We start from the raw sequence: 12587 nt of genomic DNA, 5'->3' as shown, positions 1-12587 counted from the left end.
TTTACATTGCCTTCTCTAGAGTTTCTTCAGCTTGCAAAACTGAAACTCTATGCCAATTGAACGCCAATTCCCTATTTCCCCCTCTTTCAGCCCCTGGCAACAACCATTTTATTCTGTTTCTGTGAGTTTGACTACTTTAGATACCTCATGTAAGTGGAATCATACAGCATTTATCTCTGGGTGACTGGCTTATTTCACTTAGCATAATGTCCTCAAGGCTTATCCATGTTGTAACATGTGACAGGATTTCCATTTATTTTTCAAGCTGAATAATATTCCATTGCAAGTATATATACATTTTCTTTATCCATTCATCTGTCCATGGATATTTGGGTTGCTTCTACCTCTTAGATATTGTGAATAATGCTGCAATGAACTTGAGTATGCAAATAACTCTTTGAGATCCTATGTTGAATTCTCTTGGCTACATACCCAGAAATGGGATTCCTGGATCATATGGTATTTCTATTTTTAATTTTTGAGGAATCTCCATTCTGTTTTCCATAGTGGCTGTATCACTTTTCATTCCTACCAACAGCACACAAGAGATTCCAAAAAATATGGAAAGCTTCATGAATTCACATGTCATCCTTGTGAAGGGGCCATGTGAGTCTTCTCTGTATTGTTTCAATTTTAGTATATATGCTGCTGAAACAACCACTAAATCTTAAAATTTTGAGATGATTTTCAGAACTTAGTAACAAATCCCATGAGGGTGGCAGGCTGAGTCTCTCAGATTTATTTAAAAAAATAAAATACATGTTTGAATAACTAATTTTATTTTAAGAGGAATCAGATCAATGGTCAAGGAAAAGTTGCTAATAGGAAGCCCTCAAAGCATAGTCCCATACCAGAGCATCATTGGAGAACTTGCTAGAAATCCAGACTCTCAGGCCACACCCCAGAAACTTACTGAAACAGAAATTCTGCAGGTTGAGTCCAGCAATCTGTGTTTTTAAAGCCTTCTAGGGGCTATTGATGCATACTAAAGTCTAAAGCACTCTCTACATTTTTATTTTATTGATCTTAGAAAGAACCCTCTAAGCTCTAATACTTTTCCTATTAATGCCTGAAATGCCAATACATTTATTCCTTTTTGTTTTATATTACTTTTTTTGGTTGTTCGATTGCCTGGTCGGTGAAACAGCCTTGCTCTAAATATCAGTGACTACAGGATTAAAAGCAGGCTCAGGCAGTAGTTCACACTATAAATTGTAACTATAGTAACTTCTTAGTCATGATGTAAAATGACTAAGTCTGTAAAATGAGGAGACTAGATCAAACATGGCAAATCTCTGCCTTACATGCCACCACCACTTTTCCAAAGCCCAAGGCAGACATTGCTAATTGATCAAGACACTCTATGCCTCCCAGTGGAGATAGAGTCTCAGAATCTTTCTTAACACAGCCCTACCAAAAAGTTAGTTATGTCATGAGATGAAATCCATTTGCTACCAGATAATCTTCATTGCCCCATTTATCTCTGTCTTTAAATAATATGTACTCCCAATACTATCAATTCTAGGCTGTTCTCTAGCACTGTAAATACTCTGTGAGCTTAGTTTCCTCATCTATAAGATACTGCTGATGTTATCTACCTCATGGGGTTTTTAGGAAGATTAAACAAAATAATGCATTTGAACCAGCTAGATCAGCACTAGACACAAAGTTTTTAAAATGTCATTAAACCTTAGTTCCTGTATTCTTTACTCTTATTTACATTTTTTTTTCTGACCACTCACCTTACCCTTGGCTAGCAACCATAGCTGATCAAGCTCAGTGTTTCTCTGAGAAGTATAAGTGCTCCTGGTATTGGCTTGGCCATAATGAGAATTGACTGATTCCTTAGCCTTTGCCTCTGTTGCAGTGTTTTCCTCACCACTCTGCTTACCACGTCTGCACATTGATTCAAACAAGTAGCCTTTGGGTGAAAAGGGAACATTTTTACTGCTTATTGAAACTAATCTCACAACAGCAAAACCTAAATAATCATCTTCTCCAGCACAAAACTAAACTTTGCACACATATAACCAATGTTCTAGTGTTGACTTAATATGATGTTAATGAGGATGTTTCCCTCTTGGATTAAATGCAAAGAAGTTAAGATTTATTGACGACTATGCATGTGCCAAAGCTTTGTTAGCCAATTTGCTATTATATCTGATTTATTCTGCTCAAGAACACTCCGAGATATGTATAACTACACTGTTCCTGATTTACAGATAAGAAAATTGAGGTTCAGAGACCTTAAGAAGCATAACTAGTCAGAAGCTTAAAAGAAGGATCAGCTACCTAATTTGCAGGGTCCGGTTCAAAATGAAGATGCAAGTCCTCTTCAGTCAAAAAATTATTAAGAATTTCAAGACAAATACTGTAGAGCATTAAGCCAAGCACAGGACTCTCTGAGCATGGGTTGTGGGCTACTGCACAGGCTAGACGACCATGAAGCTGGCCCTGCTTGTGTCAGAACTCATTCCAAAACCTATGTCACTTTTCTATTTCATCATATATGAGAGCCAAGTGACTTTATGAAACCTACAAGTTTAGAATAGGAAACAATGCTTCTGGGTGCAGTATGGAGTTTTTTTTGAAGTAATCACAAGCAAGCCTCTTTGGCTGTTTACATATAAACCAAAGGATGACAAAATCTTGGGACTGAAACAGAAATGCCATGGAACCCTCTTCAGTAGGTGCAATCTATTGGATAAAAATAAATGATGGACTCCATTGCTTCACTTTATTTCCCTCCATCTTATAATTCCAAGAACCCCAGCATAGTTCTCTTAGACCCAATGGGGTTTTGGATGAATGGATTCATCCAGCAATTCATTAAGTGATGATGAAAAGGAGGCAGAACCTTGGAAGTAGGAACCCTGTAGACCCCACATAGAGAAGCTATAACAGTGTTACTGTCAAAAGCCCAGAGGGTGCTGAAGCCAAGAGCTTAGAAGAAGAGAAGCAGCTGTGATAGGTATAATGACCCAAGCAGAGCAGTGAGAGTGGAAATTCAGGGCAGATGCAGGACAGATCGACATGACTTCATGGGAGAACCTCCTCCCACATTCTCTTACCATGAGATGTGTCTCCTACCATGAGACAAGAAGAAAAGAAAAAGAGTGGCCTGGGCTTTGCAACTATGCAGGTCATGGTTGGGGCCCAAGTTGCCATTTTGAATTTCATCCTCCTAGGACTTTAGTGTGACAATTATTTATGATGACACAATTATCCTGTGATGCTTGCCTTAAAAATCTAGCTGCTTCTGCCCCTGACATTCTGAGAATGATAGAAACTGACTGAATCATTAGCGGTTGTCCAGTCTCACAGGTGTCTTTGTCACCCTCTTCACCAAATCTCGCTCCACATTTTGCTCTACTTTGTGACTGGTGGGTGGGCTGTAACTGACAGAAGAATCTGAATTATCATCTTTTCAAACATAAGTTTAGACTAGGTCTGTATGACTTCATCGGTTTAGGGCAAGGGTTAAGAAATATCTGATTTTACCAGATGCAAATTTGCAGAGGTGATGAGAGTCAAAAAAATTCTTATTATTCAGTAAGGGATCTTGCCGAGACATCCAAAGCACCTCAAGGTTTTAACACCTTTTAAAAATCACTTTCTTCAAGTCCATGTACTGCCTGGTCTTATTAAGATCAGACAGACCCAGGCTAGCATCTCAATCTTGCCACTAGCTGTGCGACCTTAGTCTAATACTCATCTTTATTTGGATCTCAAATTTCTCAATGAAGATAATAACTGCCATTCAAGCCTGATGTAAAATTAAATGAAATAGTACAAGTGCGAGGGATTAGTAGAGTCTACGTCCTATTGTAGCTTCTCAAGTAATATTTGCTTCATTATAAGTGATTTCATGAACGGGCAATCAATACATGGAAAAAATGGTTTTTTTTTTCTTTTCTTACACATTCTCATTCCAGAGTCACCTAAGACATAAACATGAAACATAAACACTCTATTTATTCTTACATAGAAATTTATAGTTTATAAAATGAGGCATTATCTCATTTAATCCTTATAGAAGTTCTTGAGTGACAGTTTAGGAAGGGGTTGTCATTTCCATTTTATAGAAAAAGAAAGTAGGCTAAGGGCAGTAATTTTAATTTAATTAACAAATCCATACAATTGAAAGAAGGAAGGAAAGGAGGAAGGGAGGAAGGAAAGAAGGAGGAAGGATGGGACTCAAGTCCAGATCCTTTAACTTTAAATTCTTTCCATTTTAGAAAACCACCATCCTTGAACACTGAAGCAACCCATCTGTAATCATTGGACCTGATTAATGGCTTAATCTGTCTATGGTATAATTTCTGGAAAACACAAAGGAGACTTTTCATATAAGGCTGTCAGAAAAGATACAGGCTCAGAAGAAGCAATCTTTTAATCAGCTTCAGTTGTGTTATCTCCAAGATGGCTTCTAGTGGATCAGAGATTAGGACACATAGTCATTTCAAATGTGTCATTCTCAGTGTTCTCACCTGCCAGTCAGAACCTAGAACAATTTCAGATGAAGCCATGGACAGGTTTATGATGAAGGAGTGCTTTTAGATTAGACACCACAAGAGGTGGACTAACTCAGAAATTCCAAGAACACTTGGCTCCCTAAATAGAATGATGATGTTAAGCACTGAAGTGAAAACTCTAAATACAGTATCCCACTTAATCTCCCCATATACCTGAAAAGTAGATATTTTTATCCCCATTGTATAAATAAGAATCTGTAGCTCATAGAATTTAGGTAACTTTTCCAAAATTAGTGGCTGAGCTTCAATGTAAAGCCCGACTTGTCTGAACCCCAGGAGTTCTCAACTAGCAGTCCACAGATCAGAGCAGGGCTGACGAGAAAGGAGAAATACAGATATCCCCCTTTCATCCGATCACCAGTATTCTACCTCAGTACATCTGGGATGGAGCCCCTAATTCTGTACCTTCAGCAAATGTTCTGGGTAATTATACGAGACAGCTGGGTGTGAAAAGCTTTCCCATGTGCTGCCTCAGGAGACAAATACATATTTCTTAGAGAAGTGGTACCTGGCATACTCAGCACTTGGCTGGTGTGATGGGTGTGAATTGCTCCTTGACACCCAAGGTGCATGAACAATCCTATTTCTCTATATTTGCAAATCAATTATGTCCTTTCAAACTCTCACTTAACCACACTAATGAGTCATTTTGTATGACCTTGGAACATGCTACAAGCTCTCAGGATTACTCAAAAATTAGGAAGGAGCCTTTTCTTCAGGCCCTTCACAGTCATGGCCGCCGCTCAATCTGCTGCGCTGGTCCTCGTTTGCACAAGCCGCAGAGTCACCAGCCCTTCCTGGAGGCACTCTGTGGCTCCCTGGCTGTGACCCTGAACTCCTTGTCTTTTAAGACCCCATTCCCTGTATGCTACTGGGGGTAATTCTCACTAACTCAAGAAAATCAGAAGTGCAATCATCCTTCCCGATCTCAGAAGAGCTCCCCTAATCTCTTCCTAACCGACCAAGCAAAGTAGCCCTTTACTCTCAACCCTAGGACCACTGTCCTCTTGTCTTTCTCCACATTTTTTCTTTAACAAGGAAATTTAATGATTAACTAGGATGCATAAAATATTTTAGGTCCCAGAATCAACAGATAGCAGTTTTATCTTTTCTGGTAATAAGATTAGTCTGAAAATGCATGAGTTAGTCTTCTATCCCCAAGGACAAACAGCTACTTCTACAAAGCAGTGAGAAACAAAACACAAGTTTGAGTCTTCCTATTCTGCTACATTAAATTGTCCTTAACCCACCTTGGCACTGTTTACAGACTTCAGTGTAAAATAAGACGACATTCAAGTCAATGTGCATGTGCTTGGCCATAATAGATGCCTGATACTGAGTGAGCAAAATATGGGAAACAAAACAAATACAAAATAGGGCCCCTTCCCCACAGAGACTTTATAATCCTATTGTGAAATAGAGTATATGTGAAATGACCCTGAACTTTTATACATTGGGATTCCTTTGTTCTATTATCACTACCTTTGGGCATTCTGAATCTAGGCCTTACATCCTGCCCTCTCCCCGCCAAAAATTAAAACGTTGATATTATGGTTATTCTCTTTACACTACAAGATAAGATGTGGCAAGGTACTTTGAAAGCTGTAAAATTTTATACTAGAGTACCAGAAATTCTTAAAAGAAAGGGGAAAAAGTAGAGAGTTTTATCGCTGCAATATGCAATCACCTCACTTCTGGCTTCATCTTATCTTTTCTACCCTAATTTCTTCTTTGCTCCACGGTCCTCATCCTCTTAGGCTTATCTTTATTCACAGGTGGCATTGTTTTCTATGTAAAAAAATCCCAAGTATTGACCTAAAACAATAAAACAGCCAGTTATTTTACCAGCAAAATAGGTTTATTCAGGTACAACAAAGAATCGCAATTTGAGACACAATCTATGGCAAATCACAGGCAAGTCAAGAGAACGAAGGAGAGGAAAGGTCTGTTATACAGGAGTAGGGAGAGTTGAGAGGGGCAGTTATAAAGAGTGCATCAGAGGAAACCGGGAGTTTGAAGTGAGGTGGCTTTTCACTGGCTGAGTTGTGACAGTGTCTCTTTAGCTTGCTTGTCGCCAGTCAAGAAGAAATTCTTCCTTCCTCCTGCTGCCTAGTAAAGTAGGAACCTCTGGAATGTTTCTCTTTCAAGTTATATAGATTTTCTTGAGTTGGCCTAAAGTACATTAAGCATTCCACCCCCAATCCCTAGCAGAAACAGTTATATTATAAATATAAAATTTCTCTAACGCTAGTTCGCACATGCCAGGCTCCTAGCAGGGACCCTACACTTTGCTTGTGTTATCTCACTCAACCCTCACAATAATGTTATGAGTCAAAACATCACACATGTTCTCAAGATTGAGCAAACTGCGCTTCCAAGAAGTTAGAAAATTTGCCCCAAGTCATACAAGTGATTTGGAACCCAGGTATATTTATGCAGAAAACCGCAGTGCCTTTCTCACTCTGCAACTATAGACACCTATTATTACATCTATTTTTCAAGCACTCTGTGCTTCTTATCTTTTGCTGGTCACAATTCAAAATGCTTTACAAATATTAATTTATTTAATACTCATAACCACTTATTAGGTAGGTGTTATTAATATCCCCATTTTAAAAATTAAATAACTGACTTCATTTTCTGAGTCTCTGACTCATTTTCTAAAAACAGTTTCTAAGAGTTCCAGACAGCTCTCGCAGACACTGATTCAATAACTGACAATATACCTCCAAGGTCAAACTCACCAGCCCTGTGCTTAAGACAAGGCCATTTTGAAGACTGGGCAAAATCCTTTGAAGTGGCTTCTATAAAATTCAGGCCAAAACAATAAAACAAAAACAAATCAAATTTCATTTTCCTTGGAAAAATTATGGCAAACAGAGAGATAACATCAGCTGACATTTGTTCAAGTTGCTATTTTAATACATATTCATTTGAAAGGGTGCCTGAAAATATAATAAAGTGAAAGGATCCAAGAAGCTTCTGTCAAAAGTACTCAGTCTTTCTTTCCTCTTTTCACTTAACAAAAAAGGGAAAAGAAAAAAAGGAAGAAAAAAGACAGGGAGGGAGGGAAAGAGAAAGAAAAAGAGAGAGAGGAAGGAAGGAAGGAAGGGAGAGACAAAAGAAATCAAAGAAAAATTAAAGAAAGAAGTGAAATAAGATCCCTTCCAGAAGCTAATGAGATATATGAAATAAGCAAAATATCAAGTGTAATATCCTAGACTTAGTGTCAGCTAAGATCAAGTCTTTCTTCCATCCCTCAAGAACTGTATAACCATTGACAAGTTACTTAACCAGTTTAAGTATCAGTTTCTTTACCTGAAAAATCAGAACAATATCTGGTTTATAGGATTTTTGTGTGATTAAATTAAATAATGTATGTGAAGAGTCTAATACTGTGCCTCACACATAACAGGTAGTAAATAGAAGTTAATCCTTTGTCATTCACTCGCTAGATGTCTCAAATCATGGTAAACCTGGAGAATTGACTGTACCTACTCTAACAAAGTGAGACTTGAGGACATAAAAAAATACAAATGAAAAGCCTTACTTTGAACCATCAGCACAAAAATGGTATTTGGATGCCCATTCTCAGAACTAGATGGAATCAGATGATCTCTAGAATCATTACTGCCCTGTAGGAAATATTGATCACTCCCAGATGACCCATCCTAACTATTTCAGATTTCTTAAAACAATGAGCAGAGTAAAAGGTGGTCAAGACTGGTATATCCTAGATATTCTAAGCACTGTCAACACATAAAAATAATAAGTATGTCTTGAGAGTTTCCTCAGTAACATTGTCCTGTCATATAAAATATCAACATCATAGTCTATAAGTTGCATTCTTCTTTCTATTTATAAGGCATGGCCTGTCTCCTAAATGTTGGAGACTTCCACAGGGAGGAAGTCCATAATTAACCTATTTACTCGAGAACAGTCCTCTCACTTTACATCCTTCAGTCAATATTTCTTTTTTACCAAACAGATTTCACTCCTAAAGATTCTGCTTTTGAATTCAGACTCTTTTAGTTACTAGCTTTGGGCACATTAAATAATCTTTCTTGGCTTCAGTGTTCTCATTTAAAATGTGGAGTTAAGACTATTGTCTTCATAGGGAATCAAATGAGCTAATACGTCAAAATGCCCATCAGAGTGTCTCAGCACACATTCATTACTCAATATGTGTCAGGTACTGATTTATTATATTATTACTTATTGTCATTTCTGAGTTGTGTTCCTTATTAATGATCTCAAATAAGTCCATTCTGAACTCATGTCTCCATGCCCCAGACACCATAACTAAAATCCTGCCCTTCTGAGATAATTTATGGTAACTAATCTAGATGACTTCTGATCAGGTCCTTCAACTAGAGCTTCTGAGGAAACTGTCAGTTGGCTCTCAATATCCGCGGGTTCTGCATCCACACATCCAACCAACTGCAGATCCTAAATATAGTACATGATTTGTGGTTGGTTGAATCCACGGAACCCGTGGAAATAGATGAAGGACTAGGGGACTTAAACATCGGGGATTCTGGTATGAAGGCAAGGATGAGGGTGTCCTGGAACCTCTCCCTGGCAGAGGATACTGAGGGATGACTGTACTTGGATATTTGTTCAGCAGAAGAGGTTCTGTCTTGGATTTAAGCAAGGTTAAGAGCTAGAAATAAATGTATTCTCACTAACCTTGGAAAGGGAGACATGACTGTTCAACTCATTGGTTAATAATCAGGAAGAAAGTGCAGGTAGCTAGGATGACTGATTTGCAGATTACTGAATTCCTCAGGTTATTCTGGAAGAAGGATGGCCACAAGGAGAACTAAGAAAACTAAAACATTAAACCTTGCAGAAACAAGTACAGAAGGTCACTCACGGTGTCAAGAATAACATAAACGACATGAGCATGACATGTGCATTCTGGATTTTGAAGAGCTTATGATTCTGTTCATGCATTCTAATGGCATCCCCGAGATAATTAAAATGTCTCAAAATCTAGTGAGTGATGTGTCAAAGCAGATAACTCAATAGAGATGTCAGGTTTCTGTATAAGAGCCATCAAAACAGTGACTAAGATTTAAGGGTAGAAGTGGTTTTCTTCTTCCCTGGCCAATTGATGAAATGACAGTGACTTCTCACTAGCATATGCTCAATAAAGTATAAGCTTTGGAAAGGAGAGAGGGGGCAGGGGAGGAAGGAAGCTGGGCTGTTTGAAGGACAATATCCCAGTAAATTCTACCTTAAACTGCTGCAAAGACCTAGTTTTACCCCTTCTTCTTATGACAGAAACAACTTTCAAAAATGCTAAAGTAATTCATGTACTTCCCTGATTAAAACACTTCAGAAAGGTCACATTTCATGGGATGGACAGTCTTTTGTGACCTATCTTTCAATCATCTGATGTGCAGGTTTTCATGAACCTTGCAGACAAAATTAATTGACCTCCCTGTCTTGTCTCTACCTTTTATCCATATCTATTCCGTGTGTTTCTCCAGGATATTTTTGAAATTTTTGTGTCCTGGTTCACGGTACCAATAGGCTCACTCCTACATGTTAAACCATGTATGATGCTGTATCAGTTAAGAGTATAGGCACTGGAATCAGATCACATGAATATGAATGCCAGTCTGCCAGTTACTATAGCAGTGGGACTTTTGTCTAATGAGTTAACATTCGTGCCTGAGATTCCTCCTCAGTAAATCAGATATAATAATAGTACCTGACTCCTAGGATTTTTATGATCGTTTAATTGGCTAATACATGTAAAGTTCCTAGTAAAAGAAATGTTATTATTTCATGTTTAATAAACACAGTCATCATAGAGTCAGGTCATTGTGGTGGTTCTGGGGAAAGAACATGGGCCCTGGTGCCATGAAGACCAGAGTCTGACGCCCAGCTCCTCTGCTAACCAGCTACTTGCCAATTAACAACATCCTTAGCATCGCTGCACCATTTCATTTGTACAGTGGAGATGAAAATAGCTGTAATACACCGTTTTGAAGATAATTAGATCAAACCACAATAAGATGTCACTTCTCACTTGTTAGAATGACAATATTCAAAACAAAAGATAAGTGTTGGCCAGAATGTGGAGAAAAGGGAATTTTATACACTGTTAGTGGGAATGTAAATTGGTAAAGTCACTATGGAAACCAGTATGGAGTTTCCTCAAAAAAACGAACTACTGTATGAAACAGCAGCATTGCTTTCTCTTTTCTTTTTTGAATTTAATTTTCATTTTATATTGGAGTATAGTTAATTTACAGCAATCTCACTTCTGAGTGTATATCTAAAGGAATTGAAATCAGGATCTTAAAGAGATATCTTCATATCCATGTTTATTGCACCATTATTCATAATAGCTAAGACATAGAAGTAGCCTAAATAAAAAGAAGGAAATCCTACCATTTGAGACAACATGAGTGAGCCCTGAGGACATCATTCCACATGACATAAACCTGACAGGGAAGAACAAATACTACATGACCCCACTAACATGAGGAATCTAAAATATTCAAACACATAGAAGCGGAGTAGAATGGTGGTTAGCAGCGGGTGGGGGAGGGAGGAAGCAGAGAAATGTTGGTCAAAGAGTACAAAGTTTTAAGTATGCAAGACGAACAAGTCCTACAGACCTACTACATATGGTCATACATATGCACAGCATACTGCCTATATCATATACTTAAAAATTTGCTAAGAAAGCAGATCTTATGTTAAAAGGAAAAGGTTTTCTGCTTAAAGCCTGACCCTGTGATGGCCAAAGACCATAAGTAAATTAGTGTTGGTGAATTAGTCCTCTTATGAGATATGACTCTGAATAACTTATAGATAAGCCTTGGCAGGTGAAAGTTCATGCATGAACTCTGAGCAGACCTCTGGTCAACCAGCCAATGAACAGTGCAAGATGGTCTTCTTTCAAGGCTGCTGGCTCTATGTGGGGGAACGGGGAGAAAAAGGAGAAAGAATTCCTCACTCAGCTTCTTCTCTGCAACCCTTTGCACTTCTGTGTCTGGGGGAATTGATTTCTGCATTTTTCTGGGTGACTAAGCCAAGCGTCAAAAGCCAAGGGCCCTTTGCCTTATGACACCGAATAGCCAATTGATCTAATATCAATCTTTGTTATAATTGTTTCTTATTTATCTCTTCCTTATTCTGAGTTGTTATGCTGACTCGAGAACCAATCAGGGAATATGTAAGAATTTGATGGGTTTGCCTGACCCATTCCCCACCTTATCTCACAGGTTAGTGATGGCTCCAGGGAGAAAATTGGGCTATTTAAGGGTGGTTGGCAGTGGAGTCCATTTGATGAATAGTAACGATGTCAGGAATAGGTGAGTAAGGTGAATTCAGAAGACATATAGGTAAGAACAAAGACAATGAGTAGTAAAATGCTCTCTATCTAGCCTGGGCAGTACTGGGGAGGTTAGAGAGAAGGAGAACATCTAAGGCACCACCGATAGGTGGGTTTTGATTCATGTCATTTCATTTTCAGCAGTGTTTTGCCTGGGTAGTTTACATCTCTCCAAACTTCCATTGCTTATGTGTACAAATGAGACCAAATTAATATCTAGTGTTCCAACAACTGTTACCCCATCCATTAAGGGGGTATTGTTAATATAAGCTTTATGACCCTCTCACATTTGTGCTATTTTGTCTTCTGGAATCCTCAGCTTGCTCTTGAGAAAGTAGTCATTCTACTAATAAATGATGACCTCCATGTTTTCCCACTGGCTACCACTGGGCTTGCTAAGGTCTCTACAGTGTCCCTGGGAGCTTCTTGGGGCACTAGGTTCCAGTAGCTCTAACAAGCCCAAGCAATGTGACTATTTATGCTATTGATTCCCAAGTATGATCATTGCCACTGCTGCTCTGAGCTTCAGATATGAAGGTACAAACGTTCCTTGATGGGCTTTACAGTAGATCAGAAACACAGGTCTTAGATGAAATTATTCTTTCTATTAAAATAATAAGAATTTAAGTATCTCTTGCCTTCAAATGTGTCAAACCTGAGTTCATAAAAACTGGGCTTGGAAACAAATGCAGAATATG

General features: G+C 38.4%; 1 non-coding gene across 1 annotated transcript; it reads right to left on the bottom strand.

Annotated features, from left to right (window-relative positions):
* Positions 1–554: 554 nt before the first annotated feature.
* LOC131744288 (U6 spliceosomal RNA) lies at positions 555–657 on the bottom strand. The gene has a single exon (XR_009332077.1). It is a non-coding gene; the product is annotated as a U6 spliceosomal RNA (small nuclear RNA).
* Between the last annotated feature and the right edge of the window lie 11930 nt (positions 658–12587).

Source organism: Kogia breviceps, chromosome 17 (assembly GCF_026419965.1).
Source record: "Kogia breviceps isolate mKogBre1 chromosome 17, mKogBre1 haplotype 1, whole genome shotgun sequence".
NCBI classification, from domain to species: Eukaryota; Metazoa; Chordata; class Mammalia; order Artiodactyla; family Physeteridae; genus Kogia; species Kogia breviceps.
The sequence above is the reverse complement of the archived record's forward strand: the minus strand, read 5'-3'. Positions and strand labels throughout refer to the sequence as shown.